This window comes from Bidens hawaiensis, unplaced genomic scaffold, assembly GCF_021521415.1.
Source record: "Bidens hawaiensis isolate Kalapana, Puna unplaced genomic scaffold, B.hawaiensis_p1.1 tig00008539_1, whole genome shotgun sequence".
Lineage (NCBI taxonomy): Eukaryota > Viridiplantae > Streptophyta > Magnoliopsida > Asterales > Asteraceae > Bidens > Bidens hawaiensis.
The window spans coordinates 992,341-1,014,817 of NW_027491612.1; the positions used below are offsets into that span (position 1 = coordinate 992,341).

Here is a 22,477-nt window from a genome sequence, read left to right on the forward strand (position 1 = left end):
ATTGAGATCGGATTTGAACTTGAGACATTGAGTTCTTCCGGCCCAAATCTTCACTTCTGCTTCAATAACGGTTAAGCTAAATAGGGCTGCAAACGAACACAAACAGCGCATTGGTCATGTTTGTTTGATAAGAAAATAATGTGTTCTCAAATTGTTCACGAACACTTACCGAATGAGATTTTATGTCCGTGTTCGTTCATTAAGGAAATGAATGTGTTCACGAACGATTCACGAACACAAAGAAAATCGACGGAGCCTAGAGAATGGTATCGATGCATTCATCAATGTAAATAATGAGAAACGAAATGAGAACAATGCAAAACAATGTAAGAGTATGGTTTTCTATTTTATGTTAGGGGGGAATACGTTAATGAACAATGCGAGAAATGTTTGGATAAATAAATAAATAAATAAACGTTCAAAAAACTTTCATGAACAACATATATAAACGAACATTCATGATCACATTACCGAACATTCATGAACACAATTGAACAAGCGGACCTCTGTTCATGTTCGTTTGTTTAACTAATCGAAAGAAATTTCTTGTACATGTTCATTCATTTGTTAAACAAACGAACTTCCCGTCACGAACTGTTTGCTGAACGTTTAGTTTGTTTACGGCCCTAAAGCTAAAGCTAATTAACATTTACTTTTCTACTCATGGAGCGTTCATCTTCATCTATATAATTTAACTAAAAGAAACACATCTTCCTTTCTTTATTTTTTTTTTCAAAAACCTCCCACATCCAAAACCACATTTCTAGCTCCATCCTACTCATAACCACGCAGTTTATTATTTTTCCTCTTTTTTATATGCACAACAAAATATAGAGAGTTCAATATGAGCATCTATATATAGATAGGGGACTTTTACATATATCCCCTTATTAAGATGTCTAATTACATATTTATTCAGCCCTTTAAACTAAATTACATATTTCCCCAAACTCACAATAAATTGCCCAATTACCCTTTTTAACTCCTATCAAATAAAACAACCCTTATTTTGTTTCATTCCAAAAAGTTTTCCTCCCACCCATCATTCCACCTGTGTGCCTAGCTGACGACATTGTTCCATGTGGAAATCAAGATTAGGGACGGTGGAATCAGACGATGGTGGTTGAGAATGGCCAGGAGAAGATTAGGCTATGGTTTCGGGTACGGTGGTAGCTAGTAGAGGTGGTTTGCGATGGGTTTCTGTGGTGGTGAATGGCAGAGATGATGAAGATGGTGAACGGTGGGGGTTTCTGCGGCCGTGAACGATGGAGATGATGAAGATGGTGAATGGTGAGTGGTGGGTGGCGGATGTGTATACGGTAGAGAGTCATAGACGGTGGTTGTGGTGCTAGGGTTGGGGTTGTTGGCGGTGGAAAGCGGACGGTGATAATCGGTGGACGGAATGGTGAATGGTGGTGGTTCAATTGTTGGTGTGATTTGGTCTTCATGAGTGTTGGAATTGGAAGACATTGTTGGCTGTTATTTAGTTATATTCATGGATGTTACATATCAGTGGCGGATGCACCTCATAAGCAGGGGTAGCATCCGCTACCCCTCAACTTTTCGTCGACAGTGTAATTTTTTTTTCTTTTTGGTCAGTTTTCATATTTCGCTACCCCTGAAAATTTTTTTACGTTACCCCTGTTTGTTTAAAGGCCAACCAATTTAAAAGTTCAAATTAAATAAAGCTTAAACAAATTTGTAGCCCAAAACAAATAAAAACAACAAATCTTTTTTTCTTTTGTTTGAACGAGAAACATTAAACAGAAACAGACTCAAGCATAAACAAGCTCAACAGAATATCATATTTTAAAATTTCAAATCAAATAAAGCCCAAATAAAGTTTATAGCCCAAATCAAATAGAAACCATAAACTTTTTCCTCTTTTGCTTGAATAAGAAACATCAAACAGAAACAAACTTAATCATCATTTTGAAGTTGAAAATTTTAAAAAAGTTTTGGATATGCAAATTCAATACTTGGAAATAGATTTAGTGGGGTGTTAACTAGTTTCTTAAAAAATATGTATGGTTTAAATCTTGAGATTCGTTTTCCAAGTTTGACATATCTAAGATAGTGGCACTTTCGAAAATGGATCCGAATGATTTTAGTAATGAAAAAATATGGTGTATTTTGGGTGATTGTATGACCTTTTATCACACTTTAAAGGAAGATGACACGTTTTCAAATTTGTGTGAATGTATGACCTTGCTCGTGTAATGGTGGAAATCGGAAAGCACGTCACGCTTTCTTTGTTTATCAAATATTGAAGCTAGCGTTGGTTTAATGGTTGAAACCGCAACCATTGAAATATGTTTTTCTAAAATGAAACTTATAAATACGGGTTTGCATAAGCGAATGGGTGATAAGAATTTAAGCAATGCTTTAATTTGTGCAGCGAAAGAGAAATGCTCGATAAAGTAAAAAAGCAGGATGTAATGGCTCAATTTCAAGCTTTAAAAAACCATATAGGAGAAATTTGCACCTCATGTATCGTGCTCTATTTTTGATTCGTTTACATTGTATGAAATATGGTAAAAAAAAAATTGAACGTTACCCCTGAGATTTATGTCTAGATCTGTTGGGACTTATATTTTAAACCGATGCATCGAATTATTATTGTGGGTGAAAATATAATAATATTTTTGGTCTCAACCAAGGGTGGATGACTTGAAGACCAAGACATGCTACACTAGTATAAATAGATATATTTGTTAATTTGTCTAGCATGAGTGTATTGTGTATTTTGTGAGATCTAGGGTTTTATCCCTATGAAAGAGCCGCCGCCTCTGGGATGAGCTCTCTCGGAGGTGGCTAATCTTTATTGTATGTATGAGTGCTCCTGTATGACAATCTTTTGATTAATGAAATCATACCACCACATCTTTCTTTATGTTTGTGTTTCGATTACATATATGTGTTCATCCAGTTTATTATTCATTGTAATCGATTCAGGCTCTCTCCCAATTATACTCATCCGTCCAAAAACCTTTCAAGAGTGAATACGATTCGATCCTAACTCCGATCCGAGCTCCACCGTTAATAATGACCATTATTCACGCTTTCGCACCGGGGCTCGGGTCTTGTTAGTTGGTATCAGAGCTGAGGTTACCGAATCGTTCATAATCTGATTCATCTCGCTCTTGAATCCACCATGGATGTTAAACCGATGAAGTTTGTTGAAAATTTTTAGGGTTTTGAAATTATTTGATGATTTGGGTAAAATTTATGTGGATTGATGTTTGGGTTGATGACTCGTTTCGAGATTCAACATCAATTTCATGTTTATTTGGTCATATCGGTCCAGATCTGATGTAACAGTGTTTTAGCTCGTTTTAGGGCAAAACTGTTCTTGAAGATGATTTTCAGATCTGTAAAGGCTGTTGATAGATTGAAGATAGATGGTTGATATCGAGATGACTGGGATATTGCTACAACGATTAATTTCAGATGACGAAGCTTGGTTCTTGATCTGAAAATTAGGGTTTTATGTGCTCGTAATTGTTTCTGATATGAGTGTGCTGCTTGAACAGTAAGGGAATATTAAAGAACATTACTGTTGGTACAATCTGATATGTAGAAGTCAAGAATGAACAGGTACTAGGAGCAATCTAATCATTGTTTGTAGCAGCAGATGGAAGATGCAAAGGGAATATTCAAGCATGCTCTGTATTGGAAAATCATTGATTGATGATGCAGAAAAGAAGTCTGGATGTCTCGAGCATGATAAGAATGGTCTCGAGTATGAAAAATGACTAAGTGTTGCTTCGAGCACAAAATGTGTTTTTCTCGAGCATATTGTTGTCTCGAGCACAACTTATCTCGAGCATATCTTATCTCGAGCACATCAAGTTTGGATTCGAGCACATGAACACCGAGCACATCCTTGTTTATCTCAAAACAATCTATCTTTTGGTCTCGAGCACACTTTGTTTTACTCAAGCAAACCTTCTTCGAGCATACTTTTGCTTCCGAGCATGCTCATGAAAAGATAGGAAAAACACAAGTATTTCGAGCATGCCCAAGTAAAGGCAGGAAACAAGTGTTTCGAGCATACTCATAGTGTTTCGAGCATGATCGAGAAAAGACAGAAAAACACAAGTGTTTCGAGCATGCTCGAGAAAAGACAGAAAATCACAAGTGTTTCGAGCATGCTTGAGTAAAGATAGGAAAAAACACAAGTGTTTCGAGCATGCTCGAGTAACGACAGGAAAAATACAAGTGTTTTTCTCGAGCACACCTTTGCTCTCGAGCATGCTCGGATAAAAAAAAATTAGTGTGCTTGTGAAAGGACTTATGTGTGCTCGTGAACTGATAATCCATGCTCGTGAATGAATTGCAAGTTTTGAAGAAACTTTTGAAATATTTGGTGTCGATGACAGTTTGACCAAGCCGATCTTTACGGAAGATATATCTTAGGGGTATTTGGTAAAATTTATCCAATCTTCAACAAGCAAAAGGAAATCAAAGCCTTATCAATTTTTCACGACTTCATCAAAGAGCTTTACAAGAACAAGTGTTGACCAAGCTTACGGATTTAATCACTTATGAGTGTCAACCAACATAATGTTCTGTTTATCTTTGTTTATTACAAAATCAGCAATCTTGATAAGGATGGTGTCACACCCCGGTCGTAATTGGCGGAAAAACCGAGGCGTGGCGACGGGGTCGTGATTGATTGAGCACAATAGATTTAAAAGTCTAAATGCATAAACTTAAAACATGTCAACATTTCAACAATTCAACAGGTAGCAAATTCGTTCCATTACAACAGATAATGCTAACATCAATCCTAAATGTCTTCCATCTAAGGCCTCTATCAGCTATTTGCTACTTCCTGCTTCATTTCCTGAAAACATGTAACAAAAACGTCAACTACATAAAGTAGATGAGTGAATTCATAGGTTTAAGGAAAAAGGGATTATACACAAGCATACTAGACTAAGTTGTAGGGGTTTATATATAGGGTGTACCATCGGCTAACCCACCACTCCTACAACTTATCCTACCATGCTTGGGTATAAAGCCCGGTTTTATAAAGGTTTGTAAGACAAGACAAGCGTACCAGACTAGGTTGTAGGGGTTTATATATAGGGTGTACCATCGGCTAACCCTCCACTCCTACAACCTACTCTGCTAAGCTTGTTTATATTTGTAAATCCAAGGTATAAAGATAGGTCAACTAATAATGTAGTGATAAGCCCTACACAAGCATACTAGACTAAGTTGTAGGGGTTTATGTATAGGGTGTACCATCGGCTAACCCACCACTCCTACAACATATCCTACTATGCTTGGGTATGCTTATCAACTCAACCAAGACTGCAAGAGTTATGTATAATGATTCCAAGTATTATTCCCATGCATACAGGTGTAATGATATCAAGGATATATGTATAAAGATACCAAAGAATCATATGTCACCATGTCTTGATGATAATGATGATAATGCATAATGATCACACGAGACCTGACATCAACCCACACAAGACCACACGATGCTACTTGATTTCCATGATGGTAACCCAAATCGATCACTTTGGATACCATGAGAGAATTCTAAAGCGTCCACTTTAGTATCTCTTGGATTCCTAATCGATCACTTAGGAAATCCTTCGGATTCTTAATCGAACACTTAAGAACCCCATAGGTCACGTGTATTCTAAATCGAACACTTTAGAATCCCACATCTAGTGACGGCCTGTCTACCAATCGACCACTTGGAGACCAAACATATGCACTAGTGTGACCTATACTGCCTATGTTCACACGACCACTAGACTGTCCAATGAATGATGTGTTTTCATGATAATGTATAACGGGCACATGACTTTGATTTCCAAACGTCCATTGTTCCCTAAGCGATCAATGATTCCCATGTTTACTCCTGAATAACTGATTAGACATACACAACTTCCGAGAAAGTTAAGGTATGAGTAACCTGCCATGATTACTTGTTTCCCCAATGTTCATTGTTTGCAAAAGATTTGCCAAGAATGTCTATGATAAAGAATGTTTGAATAAATGAGTTTTGTCAAAACGTGTACAGTTACCATGTTTCCACCCCAATGATTTGAAAAGCTTAAAAGAAAAGGGGGCTATGAACTCACCTTGTTGGCTAAGTATGGTTGCTAGGGTGGTCGAGTGCTGCCAAACGTCGATCCTCTAAGTCTAGACAAGGACATAATAGGTTAACAACACGCTTTAAGTCTAAGAGTATAAGCCTACGCGACCTCGAGCAAAAACCAAGATTTAAAGTTGAAAACAAGCTGATTCTGGCACATTCGGTCGAATAAGGGCAGGTTCGATCGAATCAGCTACTTGTTCGGTCGAATATGGTACTGGTTCGGTCAAAGGGGCTGGGAAGAACACGTTCAGTCGATTGAGGACTCGTTCGGTCGAGTAGGATGTACATTCGGTCGAATACAATCGTATTCGGTCGAATGTGTATTCTGATTCGGTTAGTCTGTTCATTTGCCCACTGGTTCGACCGAATGGTCTCTTGTTCGACCGAATAGGAGATGGTTCGACCGAATAGGGGTCTATTCGACTCCTTCAAGCCGGATGACGGAGAAACCTACGGGATTTTGACTATTTTCATGATTTTTCGCCCAAAATCAATGTTTTATACATGGAAATGCTCGGAATCCATAGGGCTATTGATTCCTAACGTTTATAACAACAAAAGTGTGCTTTTTGACACCAAAAATGACGATTTTTGACCAAGAACACACTTGAAACATAAGTTGGGGTTTTTGCTCGATTCGGGGCCGGATTTGATGATAAAAACGTATGATTTTCAAGAAGATCTTACCAAAAACAACAATAAACAGATTGGTGAACTCGAATTTTGGATTGAACAACTTTCTCTCACTACTCTCTCTCTAGAATTGGGGTGTTTGGGTGTGGGTGTGGAAGAGATGAAAGAAAATGGTGGAGTTTGTTCTTGCACTACGCTTATATACTCGGTTCTATCGGGTTCGGGTTTCGGTTACCTACGGGTCAAGGCTAGCTGAGTTCATAAGTTTTAACGAGCTAGAACTTTTCAGTAAAAATTTTATAAAAATCATTTTTTTCAAGTAATCGCTTGAAATCTTTTTAAATAAAAACCTTTTATTTTTTTTGAAAACACAAAATTAGTATTTTTCAAACATAAGAGTTCTTTTTATGAAATAAACATTTTTAGCTGAAATAAACAGATTTTCCAATGATATGGATTCCGAACTTATCGTCCAGAACCCAAAGTGTATAGTTTCCGATGATTTCTTGATTTTAGTTTACCAGTCAAATTCCAGGGCGTTACAGATGGTCAAGATTGTTTCACCCACACTTGTTTTGAAGACACATTTTTAAAGACAATTGCAACGAAATTGGGGGAGTAAAAATTCTTAAATTTCATTGCAAATTCTAGCTTCAAATCAAGTGAAAAGACTCAAGTTAATGAAAAGTTGATCAAGATCAATAATCCAAGATTCTTTAGAGACGTTTGCTTGTTTGTGAGTTTTCAGATTTCCTAGTACGGTTGAGAAGATAGAGTCATCACTAGTAACATGGTGAACGGATGATCAGAGTTTAACCTCCTATGAAAACAGTCACTTGACAATCAAGAACGGGTTATGGTTGACTTGAATGCTATCTTGATTCAGGGAAAGGTTTGAAGATGAGTTACAAGGGAAGAAATGGGTTTGAAGAATGGAAGATTATTTGATGATCATATTGAGTTTATTTCTTTTTATGATGACCTTGCTACTTGAAGTTGATCTTTGAAGTTCAAAGCCTCGTTCATATGCCCGTACAACTGTATCCAAAAGTGATATAAGAGAGATGATTCGAAATGAACAATGGGAGAAGCTTAACGTGAGGGGGAGAAGTTCAACGTAAGACAACAGGTTTTTGAGGTGATCATGGAAGAAATTCGATGGCATCGGTCTAAGGGGGAGATTGTTGGGACTTATATTTTAAACCGACGCATTGAATTATTATTGTGGGTGAAAATATAATAATATTTTTGGTCTCAACCAAGGGTGGATGACTTGAAGACCAAGACATGCTAGACTAGTATAAATAGATATATTTGTTAATTTGTCTAGCATGAGTGTATTGTGTATTTTGTGAGATCTAGGGTTTTATCCCTATGAAAGAGCCGTCGCCTCCGGGATGAGCTCTCTCGGAGGTGGCTAATCTTTATTGTATGTATGTGTGTATGTATGAGTGCTCATGTATGACAATCTTTTGATTAATGAAATCATACCACCACATCTTTCTTTATATTTGTGTTTCGATTACATATATGTGTTCATCCAGTTTATTATTCATTGTAATCGATTCAGACTCTCTCCCAATTATACTCATCCGTCCAAACACCTTTCAAGAGTGAACACGATTCGATCCTAGCTCAGATCCGAGCTCCACCGTTAATAACGACCATTATTCACGCTTCCGCACCGGGGCTCGGGTCTTGTCAAGATCCGCCACTATTCCATATGAACAAAGTTAGTTCAGTAAGATTTACAGGAGAGTCAAGAGAAAGGAAGCTATAGATGATGAGAAATTAGGAAGATATGTGATGGATTGTATTAAGGGTAAAATTGTAATATAATAAAATATTTTTAATGAAATTGGTAAATATGCAATATATATGGTTTAGAAAGAGGAACTATGTAATTGATTTTAAGGGTTTGATAAATATGTAATAAATTATCTTAGTAAGGGGTTATATGTAAATGCCACATAAATATGTACTTTGGTTTTCTATAAATTATTATCTATCATAAAAAATTCAATGTAAGAGTGTTTTGGTCGTGCTCTCTTTTTTTTTCTATATTATATAGAAAATATGCATAGAAGGCTCTTTCAATATCTTTAATTTTTAGGAAACAAATTAATTAGTTCCTTGAGTTTCAAACCCGTTACAACGGGAAAAATGAGAAAGTTACAAAATAATCAGTAAAATTGTAAATATACACAATCACTAGATTTTTTACTATCATAACGACTAACATTTCTGATAAAAAATAATTAACATGACAAATTGGTTAACCATGATTCATGACACACGTTTTTATTAGAAGTCATATGCCCTTGTTTTTGTTTTTTTTTTTGTATGATAAAGACAAATTTTCTGTTTTTATCTCTTGAGGGTGTGTGAAAGCAAAAAAAGATGTATATAATTAAGTTTACATGAATGCTAAAGGTCTCAAAAAAGATATATTTACTGATATGTGAGTGTAAGCAATGATGCGATCACGCGAATGCATCTTTTTCTATATTAAGAGCAACAAAACATGACTTGTTATAGAAAGTGAATCCCTTTTTACATACATATGTAAGGCCTTCCTTTGAGGTTTTAGATATATGGATTCTAATTTAGCTAAACGATCATCTTTTCGTAAAACTTTGTTTAATGGGCTCATTTACGCTTTGAGAACGACATCCATGTTTGTTTGTATTGATTTAATTGTAACCCCATTCACGAGCCTTCATGTCACATTTTTTTTATTAAAAAAAATAGAACCTTTGTAAGGCTATTTCACACCTTAGTAGGTAGGCTCTCGTCTACATGGAGGTGACATCGTAACACTTTTAGTGAGACCATTACACATAGCCTAAAGGATGAATTGTCAATCCAATTACAATGAAACTAACTAAAATCACCCATAAAAATGATAAGCCCTAGCTAATTATACAAACACCATGTTTGGGTCTACTCAAACTCAATCTAATTCTACCCAAACTAGTCACCGGGTTAAATTAGGCAAGCAACAATTATAGTGCATTAACAAAAGAAAAAAGAAAGTCCAAAGGGGCTAGCACCACAATAACCAGTGTTTGTCTTCACCAACTTGTTATCGCTGCATCGAAACAACTTTTGAGTATAAAAAGATGTTGGGCACTGCTGTAGAAATGATCGATGTGTTTCAAACTGGGTTTGATAGATGGGGTGGGATGGGGCGGAGGTCTTTTTCTATAAACTATTAGTTTTTTATAAATATTTAAAAATAATAATACCATTGTATTTTTACTTCTAACTCGACTCGTTTCAAGTTTTCAACCGGACTTTGTTTCAGCCAAAACTGTTTTTGACTCAAACCAAATTGAGTTTTCTTTCTTTAAACCAATGGTATTGACCCAAACTCATTTGCGTAGAATCTTTTTTTACCCAAACTCATTTTATTTAGAACTCATATCGACCCTAACCCGTTTTGACAACTAACCCAAACCAGCCCAGTTTGCATGGCCTATCTAGAATTAACCATATAGGTAAATAGAAAGAGTTTTAAGTACTAAAAGAGACTTAAAAGAGTCAAGATCATAAAAGGGAAACACATTCTAATCAAATGAGTGGTGATTTTCATTGCAAACGGTGTCGCCACTACACGAAATTTGTTGCAATGTCACGTATTCATGTCAGTTTTGTTCGTTTTGAATAACTTTCTTCTGAAAAAGTTGCTCGCTTAATGGTTACAAATGCTCCATACTTTAATCCTTTTATTGAATTTAAACTTCGCTTAAACTGGTGTCGTGTCATGCCAAAAAACGTTTATTCAATGATCCGATTACAAAACAAGTTTATCCTAAAAATCAAAATGGAATTAACCAAGGACCGCCATGATGTCTGATGAGCGTAGAACAATGTACTCCGACCCATCACTCCCTTTGAAATCGTTCCCAGCATATTTGGAGTAAAGAACAGTGTTACCCGCAGACACCGTTAGCTCTTTTCTACTTCCATCCTCACCCAATGGACCGGGCCCAACTGCAATCACCTGCACTCCCATTGGCTTATTTAAACAATTACATAAAATTATACATGCAACAAACTCCACTCCAAAATATGTCTTACCGTGCCAGTTGATGGTTTTCCTTGCTTGCTTGCTTGCTTGTGTCAGCAACAAGCCACCAGGTGTGGTTTCCTCAGCCTCCATAACCTGTTGGTTCACCAAGTTTCAAGCATTTGGAACTTATTCACATCACATGATCTAGCGGTAAATAAAGAGGGTTGCAAACCTTGATAAGAAGTCTATTATCATTAAGGGGCTTCAAATCCTTGACGTCTTCGTCTGTCTCAAGAATACCAACAATGTCATCCTCTTTTAGTAAGAGATGGTTTGAGCCATTGAAGTCACCTCCCTGAGTTTTTGACTGTGCTGTTGATGGTAACAATCCTCTTCACCAACACTCTATCACCCAATGGCTTCAATGTAGTGTACTAGATGAAAGAAAGAAAATATCAAGTCAAGTAATCGAATACGATGAGATGATGAAATATAACATTCAGAAGTTTAAATAAAGCAGATAGAAAAGGGAAATGTAAAAGCAATGCAATGAATGAAGGTAAGCACCCGCTCTGAATGAAACATTTGATGATGAAAGCTTGACTGCTGAGGAGGGCTTCAAACGATGGGAGAAACACACGTGACGATGGCCATTTCCGAATCCAGAGAAGAAAGATAATGCGTTGGTAGGTATGAAATTGAAATGAAGAAGAAAGATAATAATAATAATAATAAAAAAGGAAAACCCTGGAGACGGAGGGAGGAGGTTTATTATCTGATGTAATTTAGGGGGCTGTTTGGCAATTGTTATCATAAAAGGTCTGAATGGTTGAAAGGGTCTGAGCTAGTAAGATCTGAATAAGTTAAAGTCTCTTTGGTTGGACATCTGAATAACTGTATAAAATGACTATCTTACCCCTTGAACTATTTTATGCTGAATGAATTGTTTCTGTTTGTTTAGAACTCCAAATAATAAATAAATATAAAAAGAAAATACAAAACATCATAGAAAATCCAAATTACAAATTATTACTTCAAAATCCATGGAAACATATTAAAATCCAAATAGAAGTTAATACTTCGCATACAAAATTAATTTTATTACTTTGAAATTAGTTGAGTAGCTATCTCGTCACGCAAAGTAGTTATATACTCAGTGTCTTGTGAACCCCATTCTATATTATGAACTAATTGACCATCACTTTCTTCACCTTGTATATTAGAAAAGATAGTGTGCTCATTGTAGTCCATAAATAACTGACCATGAATATTACACAATCCCCATCCCATTAGTCAATCCAAAATAAGGTTTGAGTGCCATCTCCCAGTGATCGCTTTAAGTTTTGTATTCAGTAAATAAATAAATGATTTAATATACAAAATGTTTTGTTTGTTTTTAATTTAATTTAATTATTTAATTCATCACAGGGTAGAAATACTACTTCTTCAGCTAATGCCTAAACGCTGAAAAAGAATGCCGGGTTAAGTTTGTCCAAACTGACCCATTTCTGCGGGCAAAGTAACAAAACCTTTACCCAACAACCCATATAGAGGAAAACCAACTTCTATACCATCAGCTTCTAGCCTGTTTTGATCAGACCCGCTTTAACCTGTAACCCAACACGACGACTCTATGCTGCCAAACTACGGTAATAATCAAGCTTTGTAACAGTTCGGTTTATAAATTATGTACAAAAAATAATGTGGAACTTTATACAACTTGAGAATTCAAGAGATGCAAGATATGAATAGTTAATAATATGATTAATATCTACAAAAACTCCATCAGAATATGAAGCTGGCCTACCCTGGCCTCAAAACAATCATAAACAAACCATTCAATGACCTGTGACAGGGATAATCTACACAATAGCTAGCCTTTCCAGTGAGTCATCAATCCAATTTAACCAATACCAAAATTACCACTTGTCATACCCTTCGACTGCCCGTTCATTCATCTTGTTTCTTGCTAAACAAGTTAGCTAGCTTGTTAGTTTCACACTTTAATATAACCTACTATATGCATATTAACGTCTCTCAGCCTGAGTCGTGCCTAGATATTTATCCACTGAATCTTTCTTGTGCTCCGGATCGAGACTGTAAAAACATAAATCTCGGATAAGCTTATTTGCTGTCATGGGCTTAATTATATCAACATAAAGAGAGAAACCTACCTGTTTCTAGCACCAGGAAGAGCCGAGTAAACCGCACGCGCAGCAGCTGAAGCAGGAGCTATGGCGGCTCCAGGAGCCGCCTGAACAGCATTACATGTGGATACCCCTATAGATATGATAATTATATAATAAGTCTAATACCTGATTTTGAGAAATATCTTTTAACCACTCGCCAATAATTGTCTCGCACACACTGCTCCAACCGTAAACACCAATGGATGCAACATGTTTCAGTTTTAACTCTACTCCCTGAAGAAGTAAATAACTTGTTTAGTTGTATATTATCGGGTTTTAATATTACCTTGAAATCAAGAATATTACTATTACCTTCCATTGAAATATATTAACAAGTTCCACAAACTTCCCATGGCCTAATGCAACTAAGTCAACATGAGAAGGAATGTAGTCAACCCAAATGACAACAGGTGATATGCTAAACTTCTGAAACAATAATACAACCAAGTTTGAGCAAATGAGCACATTAATAATAAAAGATAAACACGTACGCATAAATAATTAAATGTAACTTGCCTGAAAAAATGGAAGTAGCGCCTCTGCAGATATATCGGTTTCAGGTATATCTTGAGGATGATCAGATGATAAGTTTTTTCCTCCAAAGAAACAGATTAGGAATTCAAGGTGGCTTTGATGAAGATGCAAGCGCATCGGAAGCACTGCAATTTGTAACCTGAAAACACTCGATACATTTAAATCAAAATTAAAAAACAATAGAAAATATTAAAAAGTTATTAGAAATCTAAACTTACCGATATTCCTCAAGAGGGAATAAAAAACCGTTACTACCGGTTTGGTTTACGGTTTGACCTAAAAGCCGTCAAAACCGGACCGCGAACACCCCTACCTCTAGTTCCAACTATACATTAAGCAACACAAACAATCCCTAAATCATCCGATATGCAGAAAATTAGAACGGTACCTTGCAACTCGTTACCAAATCCATTGTTAACAGTAGAGGTGGCAATATGAGTGGGTTGGGTTGGATTTGGGTGATGGGTCAGGATGGGTATGGGTCAGGAGGATTTTTAAAATAGAGGGTTAGGATGGGTATGGGTCAAGATGGGTAAAGTAAATCCATCTTGACCCAAGTAAAGGTTGAAATCCAATGGGTTTTAAAAACCCCTCAAAAAAATATTCAAAAAAATAAATAAAAAAATAATAACTCAAAATATAAATCGAAAACGCAAAAAGAAAAACAACTAAAATGTTTCTCCTGTCTTCCTCGTTCATAAAAAAAAAATAAAAAAAACTCGGTTTCGTCTCGGCTCAGGTTCGGTTTTTTTTTCGGTTTCTTTTTTCGCTTCGGTTTTGCTTTTTTTCATTTCGGTCAGTTTCAGTATATGTTCAGTTTCAATGGTTTCGGTTTTGATTTCTCGGTTTCTATTCGGTTGCGTGGGTTTTGTTTGAAATAAAATTGAATAAAGCTTGTTTTAGTCCATTCTAACTCATAAACAAACCCATTCTAACCTATAACCAAAAGTCACTAGCATCTATCCAACCCATCCTGACCTTCTTGTAAAACTCTTTTGATCCATCCTGACCCATCTCAATTTTAAAAATAATCCAAATTGACCCAAAACAACCCATTTGGGTTTGTTTTGCCACCCTTGGTTAACAGTATACATAAATTAGCAAAGAACACATAACATACATCCTCAATCATAATACATAAGCATAAACTGAAATTAGCAAATGGAGAACAAAGATCGAACCACTGCTCATCAATTTCGGAAATAAGATTGGCCATTGGAGAAAAAGTACCTGGGTAGCAAATCTTTCGAAGGGCTGGTCGATTGGGTAGCACACTGTAGTAACCACGATTTGGGAGTGAGAGCGGGGATGATTAGGTTGAGGGCAGGATGGATCGTAGTTGAGGGTAGAGGTTATATTAGGTTAAGTATGTATGGCCCGGTTCACTGGTTGGCTTTAGCGATTTGCAGTTGGTTAACGGTTTGTTTCACATTTTTAAATGACAACAAAACTTCCCCAGTCACAAATGCAAAAGGACAAACAAGCATATTCATGGTAAAATACCAATAAAAACCAGCCTACAAACAACGAAACAACCGACATTTCATCGAGCAACTGTCGTGCACCCAAAAGAACAGGCCTAATTTAAAAAGCAAACAACTAATTTCTATAGACTATGATACATCATACATTCTGTGTAAACCAACAAACTTATGTATTAGATTGACCACAATTGTTTATCTCACTTACATGTTTTAAAACACTGAAATTTATAATAAATTAACTTGATGTAAGGTTGTAAAGAATACATTCTATAAAACTATAAACAAATCATTTATAAAATTCTAATTACAATGTACAAATCTCAAAGCTTTATTTATAAAACTCACTTTGAAGATGTTGTTGACTTACAGAATCTGACATTACTTTCCATTTGGCTCCACCAGCGCCAACGTGTTGATTGTTTACAATCAAATCATCATAAAACAATTCAATTAAAGCACACACGGAGCATATATTCACAGCAGCAACAGACCCAAACTAATCTAAACAAAGGAACAGATAAGAAGACGCTTCCAGAAGCTTTTTCTATCTACTTCACTTCATACGAATGCAGACTCAACTTGCAACAACTAGTATGTTACTCACTCGCCCAAATTTTTAAACATAGCGACTATTATCGGTTCCACACAACAAACAAAAGTATGTCTACATATAAAATAAGCTTTGTCGGTCTTGGTTTAGCTCGTTACGGTATCGATATGGTGCTAGCACTCAATATATAGTTTACGACAAAAATAAAAAAGAAAAAAAACTCTATTGCGAATACAACTTTTGTTTTCAATGAAACTTATATGCTTTATTGCGAATACGCCTTCGTTTTACCAGCATTACATAAATAAAAATAAACACGTCGGAACGACATACTAAACAACTTAAACATTCCGCATGCTAAAGAATCAATAACTTAAATATATAAATAATAACACAAAGAAAAAACAAATGTTAGGTCACAAATTAAAGTCATGAAAATTTTTGGGGGCTAAATTGCAAAGTAAGCAAAGTTTAGTAGAAGAAAAGAGTAAAGTGTCGGAATCGTTCCTGAAGTTTGGTCAATTATGCGATTTTTGTTCAAAAAGTTTATTTTGTGCAATCATACCATTAAGGTTTCTTACTTCTTGTCTGTTATGTCCAAATTGTTAACTATGTTAGTTTTTTATGTTAACTCAGGGGCGTTTATGTCTTTTTACTTATTTATTTTATTATTATTTACACTTTAAATAAAATAGAAAACAATAAACAAAAATAAATAAAATCACATTTATCCTCACACTCTCATACTCTCTGTTTCCTTGATGAAGCTACAATCTAACATTGACTATCTCGTCTCAAGTAAGAACTGGCCAAATCAAACAAGAAGATGACACAGTAAATCGAGTTTTGCGATGGTGGTTTCTTGTTTATTGTTCAATTTCTCCACCATCATCTTAGATCTTGATTAATGTAAATCATTTTTGGGGCTTTGATTTTTTTCATGTTATTGAAAGAACCATTCTCTCAAATGAAAAATAATACGGAACCAGTCGAAGCTCTAACACAGACTCTGAGACTCAAGCTTCCATCATTCTTGCTGGAAACCGCCGCCATCTCACCATCTGAAACCACCACCGCCTGCATCGTTATATGAAATCATTAAGATAGGATGGCAATACATGGATCTAGGGATAATAGATTCAAATGATCAAAGAGATTTAAAGAATTTTAAAATTTGAAATTAAAAAAGTATTAAAATAATAAAGAAACTATAAAGACTGTTTTACCCCTGAGTTAACATTAGCAAAACTAAGTTACCGGTTTAGACGTAATTGACAGGAAGTGCAAAACCTCGATGGCTCAGTTGCACAAAATAAACTTTTTGGATGAAAATTGCATAAAAACAGTGACGATTTTGACACTTCGTTCTAAAAGAAAATGTTAAAGATCAATTTTAAACGGTTTAAATTGGGGGAGGGGCCTAATTTATAACAATTTAAAACTCAAGAGATTCAAATTGTAAAAGTTATATTATACTATAGCAATCCTTTTGCCTTGATACATAGTATAAAAAACCAAATTATTATTATTTTTTTAACAAACAATCAATAAAGTCTAGCTACTTGGAGTAATTCAATGACAAAACCTAACTTTGATAAAACTCAGTTGAGATTGAATTTGTACTTGATACCTTGTGGCCTCTATCGTTTTAATATACATATAGTAGGCATACTAGGCATACTAGTTATTAGGTTTGGTCTAATTGTGTTTAAAGCTTTTAGTCAAAGGGTCTATTTTTATTAGGGGCCAACTAAAATATATTTGGTATTTCATCTTTAGTTATAAAAGAAAACAAAGTAGTTTATTAGTTATGTTGTTATATAGTTATGATCGTATCAATTTAGTTATATTTGAACAAAAATATTAATACCAGTAACTAATGGAAAACTGTAGGGGTATGGTATTAAACCCGGTTTTACAACCCTAAATTTATTATGTTTGACTTATTTTATTATATGGACTAATACAATGTTATTGGGCTGAGGGGGTTTTGTGGAGGTAACCCTAACTGGGCTAGGCCCATTAGGGTACCATGATTGTGGCCATGAGACTCTCTATATAAGGAGGTCTCCACCTCCTTATTAAAGGGTCATGCTCAATAAGAGCCACCACCACTTTTTTGTGTCTGTAAACAAGAGATCCTCTGGATTTCTTAGCAGTCACCTCCACACCCCCGAAAAATCATTGCAGGTCTCAAGCAGCTGAAGAAGAAGATCAAGACGTGGCTCGTTCATCTCAAAAATCCGTGGAAACATCGTCATGGATCAGGTCAGATTCATTTCATGCTTCGACATTGGCGCCATCCGTGGGACGGCAACGAACTACCCTTCGATCTTCATCTCGGCTGTCAGATCTCTCCCAGGAAAAACCCAGATCTGGAAGTTTACAGAAAAAGGCTTCAAGGCTTGTTCTATTAAAGCTCAAAAAGATCCATAGATCTAAAAGAGGCTTCCAGATCTGTGCGAAAAGGAACTGCCGGACTCGAATGATCTAGTCTCCGGATCTGTGATGGTTTTAAATCTGCTCCGAGCTTCAGATCTATCCAGATCTGATTCACAGATCTAGATCTAGATTACAGACCTGGATTTTAGGTTTAAAATTGCAGGTCTAACTCTTAAATTGCAGATCCAAAAATTACCAGACTTCCGCCGCCATGTACGCGCGCCCGCGGACTCTCATTCCGCAGCCGTGCATGTGCCGCCGCGGAAACCACCATGTGGGTTTTGTGAAAGAGACCTCCGCCATGCACGCGCACTCGCGAGTCACCACTCCATCGCCGTGCATGCGCGCATCAGGCCTCACGCCAAACTTAAAGGTTGGGAATCCTCATAATATCCCATATGGCTACGCGCCAAACTTAAAGGTTGGGAATCCTCATAATATCCCATATGGCTACGCGCCAAACTTCAAGGTTGGGAATCCTCATAATATCCCATATGGCTACGCGCCAAACTTAAAGGTTGGGAATCCTCATAATATCCCATATGGCTACGCGCCAAACTTAAAGGTTGGGAATCCTCATAATATCCCATATGGCTACGCGCCAAACTTAATGGTTGGGAATCCTCATAATATCCCATATGGCTACGCGCCAAACTTTAAGGTTGGGAATCCTCACAATATCCCATATGGCTACGCGCCAAACTTCAAGGTTGGGAATCCTCATAATATCCCATATGGCTACGCGCCAAACTTCAAGGTTGGGAATCCTCATAATATCCCATATGGCTACGCGCCAAACTTAAAGGTTGGGAATCCTCATAATATCCCATATGGCCTCACGCCAAACTTAAAGGTTGGGAATCCTCAAAATATCCCATATGGCTACGCGCCAAACTTAAAGGTTGGGAATCCTCATAATATCCCATATGGACACGCGCTAAACTTAAGGGTTGGGAATCCTCATACCACATGCTCACGCACCACATATGCTCACGCATCACATATGCTCACGCATATTACACATGCTTACGCATCGCATGCTCACACATATCACAGTCTACGCGCACGCGCATGCAACGTCTGCGCGTGGCGCATAACACAAAACCAAAGTCTACGCGCACGCGCATGCAACATCAGCGCGTGGCGCGGGACATAAAGTAGCTCGTAAGCCGCCATGCGCGCAGGCTTCATTATTCTCATAGCTTGTAAGACGCCTCGCGCGCAAGCTTTATTATTCATACAGCTCATAAGACGCCTCGCGCGCAAGCTGTTATTATTCATACAGCTCATAAGTCGCCTCGCGCGCAAGCTTTATTATTCTTATAGCTCGTAAGTCGCCTCACGCGCAAGCTTCATTATTATTACAGCTCATAAGACGCCTCGCGCGCAAGCTGTTATTATCCTTATAGCTCGTAAGCCGCCATGCGCGCAGGCTTCATTATTCTCATAGCTCGTAAGACGCCTCGCGCGCAAGCTTTATTATTCATACAGCTCATAAGACGCCTCGCGCGCAAGCTGTTATTATTCATACAGCTCATAAGTCGCCTCGCGCGCAAGCGTTATTATTCTTATAGCTCGTAAGTCGCCTCACGCGCAAGCTTCATTATTATTACAGCTCATAAGACGCCTCGCGCGCAAGCTGTTATTATTCTTATAGCTCGTAAGCCGCCATGCGCGCAGGCTTCATTATTCTCATAGCTCGTAAGACGCCTCGCGCGCAAGCTTTATTATTCATACAGCTCATAAGACGCCTCGCGCGCAAGCTGTTATTATTCTTACAGCTCATAAGCCGCCTCGCGCGCAAGCTCCACTATTATTACAGCTCATAAGACGCCTCGCGCGCAAGCTGTTATTATTCTTATAGCTCGTAAGTCGCCTCGCGCGCAAGCTTTATTATTCATACAGCTCATAAGTCGCCTCGCGCGCAAGCTGTTATTATTCATACAGCTCATAAGTCGCCTCGCGCGCAAGCTTTATTATTCTTATAGCTTGTAAACCGCAACTCGCGCAAGCTCCATTATTATTATAGCTCGTAAGTCGCCTCACGCGCAAGCTTCATTATTCTTATAGTTCGTAAGTCGCCTCACGCGCAAGCTTTGTGTTTCTTACAGCTCATAAGTCTCCTTGCGCGCAAGCTTCATTATTATTATAGCTCGTAAGCCGCAACTCGCGCCAGCTTCATTATTATTACAGCTCATAAGTCGCCTCGCGCGCAAGCTTTATTATTCTTATAGCTCGTAAGTCGCATTACGCGCAGGCTTTATTATTCTCATAACTCGTAAGCTGCCTCGCGCGCAAGTTATGTTACATTATTATCGAGATGCGCGCTCCATCTCTTATCTGGCCTCGCGCCACTATGATGCGTGCTATATCTTATATATGACAGGGCACCATCATTATCATAAGGACCGCAACATGTCACCATCATGAGGAAACCCTCCCAAAACTCAAAGACAATAAAGACAAGGCCAAAGAAAAGGGAAAAAACCGCCCCATGACCTAACACACCTCATAAAGTCCAGCGCTCCACCTAGACGCTTGCGCGCCCAGGAGCAACGCTGGACTTGGGGGGCTTGTAGGGGTATGGTACTAAACCCGGTTTTACAACCCTAAATTTATTATGTTTGGCTTATTTTATTATATGGACTAATACAATGTTATTGGGCTGAGGGGGTTTTGTGGAGGTAACCCTGACTGGGCTAGGCCCATTAGGGTACCATGATGGTGGCCATGAGACTCTCTATATAAGGAGGTCTCCACCTCCTTATTAAAGGGTCATGCTCAATAAGAGCCACCACCACTTTTTTGTGTCTGTAAACAAGAGATCCTCTGGATTTCTTAGCAGTCACCTCCACACCCCCGAAAAACCATTGCAGGTCTCAATCAGCTGAAGAAGAAGATCAAGACGTGGCTCGTTCATCTCAAAAATCCGTGGAAACATCGTCATGGATCAGGTCAGATTCATTTCATGCTTCGACAAAAACTATAATTAGAGATTGCAAAAAGCACGTTGGGTAGCTGTATATCGTCTTAAAGTAGGTAATAACAAAATTGTTATTATGATTCACGAGAATTCCACGAATGGTTTATGTGGGTTGAGTCAAATTTTATAAAGCGTCCCTAAGAGCATTCTTGATGTATTCTTTAAATTACGTGAGGGGATTCTTCATTTTTTAGAGATGGTTAAAAGTGGTTGTGAGAGAATGAGAGAGAAAATGCTACTGTTTATGGTTAAATTTGGAGAAAGACACTGTTCATCTCTATAATTTTTTAATGTTTTTGAAAGTGGTTGTGAGTGAATAAGATAAAAGGTAATGATAAAAGTGTAAAAAGAGTATTATTTAATTGAAAATGAGAGAGAAAAGATGATATTTTTAGTGTAATTATAGAGATAAAGATGGAGAATGGATTGAGAATGCTCTAATGTCTAAAACTTGCATGCATGGTCCGTAAGCACCAACTTTGGTTTCATTGTTCATCTAAAAAAATAACTCAGTTAACTTTTGGTGTTAAAAATTGCACGTGAAGGAATAGTTTGGTCCATTTAGTTCTATCATCATTTTATCTCTCCTGTTATTTTCTATCATTCTTTTTTTGTTTCAAAAATTACACCAACTTGAGATAAAGTTCATATCTTATGATGATTTTCTTTTAACTATCAATTCAAGTGTTTTTAGTAAGGTAAATAAAATATTTTATTGAGATCATTTATTTCAGCTGCGTGTGGCATTGGGGGTGGCTTTGTAAAGCATAAACTAGATGCATTTAGAATATTGTTGATTATTGTGGCCAAATATCAATTAAATGGCCATATGCAAAGATAGGTACTCAACTTTTGGAATATATAAGAATCCATACCAGGTTTGTTTTCATGTACGTTATATTAAAAAGAAGTATAACTATTAATTTAATGGCAATTAACTTTTATAATATGTTTAAATATAGCTCTTGGCTACGGAAGCGTTTTGGATGGATAATGGATCTATGGTTTGAAAATCTGGATGAGTTGATTCCATGAAACCACTCATGACAGTTAGAACAAAGCAGGCACAACCACATAATACCAAATTACATAATTATATAGTAATCAATATAAGTTGAAGATTTGGTACATTTCTTAACAGTGAACCATCCTTAATTTTAGGATTAGAAGGCTTGAGGTTGGGGATGAGTATGAAAAAGAGTTTTATATGAGAGGAAAGAGAGAAAGGAGAAAGAAGAAAGAATTAAATGGACCAAACTGCCCATCACACGCAATATTTAACACCAAAAGTTAACTGGGTTATCTTTTTGGACAAATTATAAAATCAAAGTTGATGATTAAGGACCATATATACAAGTTTTAAACATTAAGAACCATGCATAAAATTTGACTTAAACCACAAGGACCATTCGTGAAGTTCTCTCTTATGATTAAAAAAAACAGGTTAAACAGTTCAGCTCAAAGTTTAAGACTTGGAACCAGCCGTGAGCCGTGTAAACCCTACCGACAACATAATATCA

General features: G+C 37.0%; 1 long non-coding RNA gene and 1 pseudogene across 1 annotated transcript; both read right to left on the reverse strand.

Moving 5' to 3' along the window:
- Positions 1–10,557: 10,557 nt before the first annotated feature.
- Positions 10,558–12,065, reverse strand: LOC143529415 (20 kDa chaperonin, chloroplastic-like; annotated as a pseudogene).
- A 1,052-nt stretch (positions 12,066–13,117) lies between these two features.
- On the reverse strand, positions 13,118–13,631 carry LOC143529398 (uncharacterized). The gene is made up of 3 exons (XR_013134648.1): positions 13,481–13,631; positions 13,277–13,390; positions 13,118–13,198 (listed from the first exon to the last, which is right to left on the reverse strand). It is a non-coding gene; the product is annotated as an uncharacterized LOC143529398 (long non-coding RNA).
- Between the last annotated feature and the right edge of the window lie 8,846 nt (positions 13,632–22,477).